This window comes from Lycium ferocissimum, chromosome 2 (genome assembly GCF_029784015.1).
Source record: "Lycium ferocissimum isolate CSIRO_LF1 chromosome 2, AGI_CSIRO_Lferr_CH_V1, whole genome shotgun sequence".
Classification (NCBI taxonomy): domain Eukaryota; kingdom Viridiplantae; phylum Streptophyta; class Magnoliopsida; order Solanales; family Solanaceae; genus Lycium; species Lycium ferocissimum.
The window spans coordinates 33,298,389-33,307,414 of NC_081343.1; positions in this window are offsets into that span (position 1 = coordinate 33,298,389).

Below are 9,026 nucleotides of genomic sequence, written 5' to 3' on the forward strand. Positions count from 1 at the left end.
TTTCGTTCAATTGCTTTTACCCCTTCTGTAGGAACGCCAAGAATCTCCCTAAGTATTATTTCTTGTATAGAGTCTCACTTATCTCAGAGCCCACAGTCCTTACTATGGCACTCTTGAACCCAACAGAGGCTTTTCGTTCAATTGCTTTTACCCCTTCTGTAGGAACGCCAAGAATCTCCCTAAGTATTTCCTCATTTAATTCGAACATCACCTCATTTACATAACACATTAGGGTTGAGTTATCTAAGCATGTGAGATTGCAATAGAACTCTGTTACCTCCTTTTTAAAGACACTGGGGGCCTGAGAGACAAACAGATGCTCCCATTGTTGGAATTCTATGATTTCCATCAATTCCTTCATTTCTGCTCTTTCAATGATTTTAGGGTCGAAAACCCTTCCAAACAGCACTTTTTGATTTCTCAGATTGTCCTTCCAGTCCCTTTTCATGTCTTTGCTTTGTGTTCTTTTCTTATACAGACCAGGTTCCTTCTTAGTACCTTCTTTTCTTTTCTTAGTGAGCTGAGACACATTTCCCTGTTCCTCAACCTCTTCACCTTCAGATGATTCAACAGCCTCCTTGGCCAAGTTCTTCTCCTTTTTCTTGCCTGCTTTTACGGGTACTTCTTTTCTTTGCTAGAGTTTGATCCTTTTCTTTTTCTTTTCTTGACACCGCCATATCCTCCTTTTCATCGATGAGCTTCTTTGGCACTCCTTTTCTAGTCAGTCTCCGACTCCCTCTTCTTAAGCTATCTCCCTTTGTGGCTTTTTAAATTACTTCGAGTTGAAACTTGCTTTGTTGTCTTATGACAGGTGTCTTGAAGACAATGGGTTTTGCAAGGATAGTGTCATTCTATTTCATGGATCTAGACCTTCTCTTAACGTCAGCGCTTGAAATCAGCTCATCATCGGAGACATCAACTTGATTATGACCTGGAGAACCAGGCTTCTTTTCAAAGGCATATTTTTTCAAAGGTGCATGTGTAGTGACAATCCTTTCTTGGGAGACATCTACCAGCTCTACAATAGAGAGACCAGGTTTCTCGCTTATCTTATTAGATTGAACTAGGGCTTGGTTTGGTACACCTACTGCCTCAGCTGATTTATCAACGCCGCTGACACCCATATTCTCTATGTTTTTATCAACACATTCTTTATTACCAACCACAATTTTAGCATTTTCAATCCCAACAACAAAGCTTCTTTATCAACTGTTACATATGCATCCTCTGACATTTTATCACTACTGAATGAAGTAGGATTACCTGATCTTAAGGAAGCCTTTTCAAGAATATCATTCTTTTCAAGCATCGTTGTATCGGTAATGTTTACCGTGTCACTCACGCTCTTTTGACCAGTCTTTTTCACCACAGTCACTTTGTTCCTTACCACTTATCTCCTCAACATCTTTAGGCTCACTAGACACCTCTGTCTCATCATCTTTCCCACTCAATTCTTCCATAGAACGAAGGAATTGCGATGTAGTCATATACCGATAGCTGTTATCTGAGTCAGACCTTCTATTTTCTTTGTCATTTAGATCGGGTTCCTTGGAGAAAGACTCAGGATTCTCCAAGGTAGGATTCTAAATGGGATTTGGAGAGCTGGGAACGAATGATTTTGAAGGTGACAGGGAGAGCTTTTGGTCTGAAGAACTTGGAATATTTGGGGACGGCTCAGATAACACTAGGTTTGTTAAAATTGGTTCTTTAGAAGGTGTGAGAATAGGATTAGTTCCCAGAACAGTGGGTGAAATAGATTCATTTTTAGACATTTTTGTTATGGGAAGAGTACAGTTCTTGCAAAGAAATGAACGAAGAGGATAAGAGTTCAGGCGAGACTAATTTTGATAGGTTCAAAACGTCTTTTCCCACAGGCTTTAGTCGATTTAGGAGAGTTGAAACGTTAGGCTTTGAGAAGTTCTAAAAAGAGGTGGGTAGCAATTAATGACAAGACACTTAAGGCAATTGTTAATCATGTTAGTGCTGGAAAGACTACTAACCTCATCCATAGAGACAAGGTCTCCTGCCAACCTAAAGTTTCGGCAAGTACTCTGAATTATGCGATAACATATATGCTTTTGTTGTCCTAGAGCTACTATTCTAAGTACATCTGTAGCAGTAAGAGAGAGTTAGATGTCACCAAAAAGGAAGATTTAGCACTTGAGATTTCCTCTTGACATGGCCGATTAGAGAGAAATCAATTTATTGAGCTGGTTCTGGCACAGCTCTGAATGACTTCTTTCTCAGTGCCGCCCTACTCAGTCCTTAATAACTATGTTTATGCCCTGGTCTACTGATGTTAGGATTCAAGAGGATGGGAAAGACCAGGTTCCTTTGCTTCCTTAGCTGACTGTATCTTTCCAAAAATCTTCATCCTCACGAAGTCTCTGGCCGACTTCTTCCCTCCTTTTGATCTGCAGTTTTGCTTATCGTCATCTCTATTTTTAGATCCATGATTTCTCGGCTTGATTCAGGAGGTTTTCTTCTTCTTGAGTTTGGTAAGACAGCCATTCATTTGAGAGATTTTTTCTAGGTGTTAACCTTTTAGAGAATACCCGCTCTGATACTAACTATTGCAAGCTATGCGTGTACCAAACACAGTATGTAAGGGACCTGGTTGTGTACCAGTTCCCTTATGCAGTGCAGCAAGTAAAGAAGACAAGATTTTACTGTGGAAAACTCCTTGCTCAGGAGAATAAAAACCACGACCTACACCAGTAGAATTTCAAATCCATTAACCGAGCAACTTTAGGTTACAACTCTATCTTAAGCTAGGAATTAACTCCCATAATCCCTCACCCTTAAAATAATGCTTTTGCAACCTAGGAACTAATTCCCGTAGTCCCTCCACACCTGCAATACTATGATTGCAAGTACCTCCACTTGACTAACTCTAGCCAAGGACCACTAATACACCTAGACTAACTCTAGCCTAGTGTAGCACTCAAAAGCTTACGGAAACACACTTCCAGCAAGTACACTTTGAGACTTTTCCGAAACACCTACAATCAGATTCTTAACATAGAAGAGTGGGTATGCAATTTAAGCACATAAGAACAAAAGACCTAACAATCCTAGAACTCAACACATCTTCAGTTGTAGAGAACAAGTCCTTGGATCTGCTAATGCCTTGTTCTTTTACAACCTTTGGAGAATGGAGACTTGCACTTGAGATCTACATTTTTGTGCAAAAGTCTGTCTTCTCCTTGGAATATGTTGCTTATAAGAGGCAAGTTAAGATGAGAGTGATAGGATGCACAAGACACAGCAACTCCACTATTGCTCTGCTGTATCGGTGTGCATGTGTCAAAGAACTTTATAGTCAATATTGACCTTTGCACGAACAAGGACCTGGTCTCTAACTTGATTCTTTCCGAGAGTCTGAAATAACTAAGCAACAATATCCCCTCAGCTTTTTTGTTAGTGCATCTGGTTCTTTATAAATTTTTGTCAAATCATCAAAACAAAATAAGTTACGGCATAACTATCAAAATAAGTTACAGCATAACTATCAGTAAGGAATAGTTAACAGTCTGGTAATGCCTTTTTCATTACATAGATATTCAAATTGTTTTGATAAATATTCACAACCTCTATCGGTTCTTAAAGTCTTTATACTTTTATCTAATTGATTCTCAACTTCATTCATATATCTTCTAAAGCATTCAAGAGCTTCAGAGTTATGAGAGATCAAATAGACATAACCGAAGCACGTGAAACCATCAATGTAATGAAATACAAAGCACCAGACCTTTCCCTCACATTCATTGGACCACAGTTATTAGAACGGATTAATTGGAATGGGCAGTTTGCTCTTTTAGCCTTCCCAAATGGTTTGCGTGTAATCTTTCTGGAAAAACAATTTTAACAAGTTGGCATTTCAATTTTTGAGGAAGGACCTAAAATGTCCTTCCTTTTCCAATCTATTCATTTGGTCTTTCCCGATGTGACCTAATCTTGCATGCCACGTAATAACATCGACATCATTGTTACTAGAATAACATGTCATTACACAACGGTCAACATATAGTCAGAAGTTGAAGGATTACAATCTAAAACGATAAAACCATCATAAAAAAGTCCAAAACCATTAAAAATATTGTCTTGAGTAATTCTAACACCATTGCAATTAAATTAAACATGAACCAAGATCTAGAAGAACAGACACAGACACTAAGTTTCGTCGAATCTTTGGAGCATATAGGACATCATTCAACATCAAAGATCACCCACCATGCAAGTTCATTTTGCAAGTGCCTATCTCTTTGACTTAAAGCTTTGCATTATTTCCTATATATATCTACCTTGATCAAGGTGAAACTCAACGGAACTCCACAAATGCTTCTCGATCACGGCTCACATGGTTGGTGGTCCCTAAGTCTACAGTCCATACAGGATAAGATTCAGTTAGTAAAACAGTGCTAGAAATATATGTAGCACTTAGAGATGCGTTTTGAAATGCTACTTTTTTCGGCTCGGGACACTCACGAGCAAAATGCCTTGAAACATGGCAGTTGTAGCATTTCATCTTACTCTTGTCTTTCTTCTTGAAAAATCATGTTCCCTTCTTGGGATTTGGCTTGTTCTTTTTCTTGGAGGGTCCTTCTCCGGTCTTCTTACTCTTTCCGTCATTTTTCCAATTCTTCTTGCGCTTGAAGCCTGAAGACTTCGTACTACTTGATTCTACCGCATAGGCACTAGATACAGTTTTAGCAGTATCAAGTTGCTTGTCTTCAAGCTCGACATGACGGGCAACATCAAAAAATGTTTTGATGCTATCATTATGGGTGAAGTTAACCTTCAAGTGTTCCCAACCATTGGGATCAGATTGGATCACTTCCTGAAATTGTTGCTCATCAGAGAGAACATGAACAACACTTTTAAGTTGAGCAATCATGCTAGACATCACCCTAAAGTATTGTTTGGCATTGTGATCATAACGCTTCTTGTAAGTGTCAAATTTAATAGTCAGCTACCAAAGGGGGGTCACAGTGGTACCCCCATAAGTCTCTTGTAAGTGTTCCTACATAGTATGAGCAGTAGGGTATTCCTCACATTCGTGAATGAAATCATCAAGAACAGAATTCATTAATTCCACGTGCAGTGGAATCTTTCTTTTTTCACGCATTGTAAGCTTCCAGATCTCTTTTGTGTTGGGCAGTGTTACCCTCTTCTGGGTGAACTAAAACACGGTTAATACCTTTCAGAGAATCCTGCTCTTTCAATAGATACCACATCTTACGACTCCAGATGTCGTAATTCTCACCGTTTAGTTTCTCACCCTTGTTTAAATCAACAATGATGCTCTTGGATGCCATATCTATTAAATGAGACATTTAAGCAAGGTTTACTTATCAATATTTACTTTAACAAATTTATGCATGTGATATTCACACTCAAGCAAATTAGTTCCCATAAATGACTTCAGATTTAGTATAAAATCGAAAGGTCACAAAGTTTTCGATCATCGTCTACAGTCTAAACGTTTAATCAAAAATGGTAATAAAAATTCTTAGTGTAAATATTGTTTTAAATGACTTCCAATTAAGTCACAACCCTTTTAAAAAGTAAATAAACGGGATATAAAAGAAGGAGAGTTAAACAACATAATTTCATAGATTGAAAGAAATCCACAATGCAAATTACAAGTTCATAAGGACATGACTCTCCCACTCGGCTTCAAGTATTCGAACATACAACTCAAAAGATTAACTTGGCCAAACCTCATGATAAATATCAATTAAAATGCGATCCCAAGGTTCTCAGAGGGAATCTACTAAAATTGCAAAAGCTTCCCAATCCGTGATTACAATAAATTTAGCAAGTTCATCTCCTTTCAACTGAAAAAGTTCAATATGTTCAGGCACTAAAGCACAAGAGACATCTTAAAAGCCTTAAAATCTTTGAATTTCTTTTCTCCTTCCCTTAGTATAGCCCTTTGATCCCTTAGTAGATTTTGCATCGCCCTCGGGACATTATTCCTTATGACTTCACGTCCTCGGGAATATGTCCTACGAGGATGTACTCTTCTATATTGTCCCCTTGCTTGATTTCGGGTACTCCTGCTTGGAGTACTTTGAGCTTGTCCCTGTCTAGTCATGTCTGAAATAGAAACAATAAGAATGGACAGACCATTCAATGTGACAACATATGCCACAACTACTCGTAGAAGACAAAATTACGTTTAAGGGTCATCAGGAAAAAAAAAAACTTTTTTTTACAGTAAGGAGACAAAGAGTTATATTAAGGCCAATCTATTGTTATATTGTACATAGCATACTAAAAAAACCATTTGATTAAGTTTGACCCCACAAAAAAAAAATTGAATGTCAAAATTATGTTCTCCTAATTTTTTCTTACTAATATGTATAGGTGGTTCAAATTCCCCTTTACATACAGTTAACAGAGGAGATAAAATAGAGCAATATTGCTAAAATATAAGGTATCTCAAATCAATTTCATCTCTGTTTATTAGTCAGACAAGTTATTAACCCCTCAAGCATGGCCATAATTTAAAAGAAAATAGTTCAAAGACTATTTGCAAATTTACAATTAGATATTGTTAACAAGAGATGGTGACAAAGTCCAAAGAAAATATTGACAACCAATAAGAGCCTGCTCTTATATAAAATAAATTTCAACTCCATTACATGCATATAGCAATTAGACAGTGGGGTTGATGTTGGAATTTTCACTGTATGTGGACTAACATTAACTTAATCATTGCGGTTAACAAAATGGGCTAAATAAGTATAGTTGGTGGACAAGACTGCGGATTAAAGGGCGAGTTTGCATGCCACGTGTAGGTGATTTGATTAAGACTATTCTGACATAGGCTCACAGTTCGAGGTATTCCATTCATCCTGGCGCTACTAAGATGTATCGCGATTTGAGACAACACTACTGGTGGACTAGGATGAAGCATGATATAGTGGAGTTTGTTGCTCAGTATTTGAACTACCAGCAGCTGAAGTATAAACATCAGAAACCTGTTACACTTCAGAGGATGCCCATTCCTGAGTGAAAGTGGTAAAGAATAGCAATGGATCTCGTGGTTGGTCTTCCGAAGACATTGGGAAAGTTTGATTCTATCTGGGTTATTTTTGATACGTTGACTATGTCTGCCCACTTTATTTTGATGCGGATAACTTATGACGCGGAGAAATTAGCCGAGATCTACATTCGTGAGGTGGTTAGGCTACATGGGGAACATTTGCATGAGGAATTGAGTACTAGGTTGGACCATAGTACAACTTTCCACCCTCAGACTGACGGGCAGTCCGAGCGGACTATTCAGGTCTTTGAAGATATGCTTCGGGCTTGTGTGATAAACTTTGGTGATCAGTGGGATCAGTTCTTACTATTGGCTGAGTTTACATATAATGATAGCTACGACTCGAGCATCGAAATGGCTCCATTTGAGGCATTGTATGGGAGGAGGTATAGGTCTCCTATTGGGTGATTTTATGCATTTAAGGTGAGACCTTAGAGTACGGACATTCTGAGAGAGTCCTTAGAGAAGGTGAAGGTGATTCAAGCTAAGCATCGGGCAGCACAGAGTAGGCAAAAGGAGTATGCAGACCGTAAGGTCCGAGATCTTGATTTTGGGGAGGGAGCGCAAGTGTTGTTGAAAGTCTCACCTATGAAGGATGTGATGAGGTTTGGGAAGAAGGGCAAGCTTAGCCCGAGATACATTGGGCCATTTGAGATTCTCAAGCGCGTGGGGGAGGTAGCTTATGAGTTGGCTTTACCTCCGGGCTTATCAGGCATTCATCCGGTATTTCACGTTTCGATGTTGAAGAGGTATCACGACGATGGTTCGTACATAATTCGTTGGGATTCGATTTTGCTAGATGAGAACTTGACATATGAGGAAGAGCCGGTTGCTATCTTAGATAGGGATGTTCGCAAGTTGAGATCAAAGGAAATAGCCTCCGTGAAGGTTCAGTGGAAGAATCGCCCAGTGGAGGAAGCTACTTGGGAAACAGAATCAGATATGCATAGCAAGTATCCTCAGCTTTTCGCCGAATCAGGTAACTTTCCTAGATTCCTCAGCCTCGTCCGTTCGGGGACGAATGGTGTTTTAATTAGTATCTGGTGTAACGACACTCCCAGTCGTTATGGAAAATATAGGATCACCCTACTAAATAGAACCTTCCCAAGGGTAGAACGAGCTAATAGAAACTCGATTATATAAGTCTAAGAACTGAAAACTTGACTTATTTGTGATTATTTCTTGATTATGTTGAATCCATGGGGGGTGACATAGGGAATTAGAACTCCGTTGGGAATTCCGAGGCCACGGGTGAGTTCGTGTGGTGTTTTTATGTTTATGTGCATGTTTTATTTGTGTTTCTGAGGCCTCGGATGAAATGTTGGGTGGTAGAGTTGAAAAACTGGGAAAATTGCGAGCTTACTGCTTCAGTAGTACTGTTGCGGCGGGGGATGTACTGTTGTAGCAGGACTGCTACAGCGGTGATCCTCTCGCCGCTGCGGACAAGTAGGAAATGGGATGTCCGCCATACTGCTGTAGCGGGGCCGCTGTAGCAGGTCCAAGCTCGCCATAGCGGCGGACAGGGTTGGTGTGGTCCGCTATAGCGGGCACTTGGCCGCTATAGTGAGACCAATGCAGTGGCGATTTGACAGCCGTAGCGGTTGACGGGAACAGAATGCAGCTTTTAAACACTTAGTTCCGAATTCTTTATTCATAAAACTCCAAAACAGTTCCCCACAAGCACCTAGGGCGAATTTCCAAGCTAGGGTAGAATATCCTTGAGAGGTAAGTCTCAACCATTGCTTCTATCATTACGCTATCACTTTCATAATTATCATCCCTTTCATGGGTCTCCAATGGTGAATTAGAAATAGTAACCCTAGAACCTAACAAACCTTCTATAGTTGATGGGTTATGATTTTTATCATGTGTTTATCATCTAATGGCTTGGGTTATCACCTTTTAATCAGGAATTGAACCATTAGTGTCATGAGCTAAGTGAATTGAGATTTAGGGTTTTATAAAAATGGTA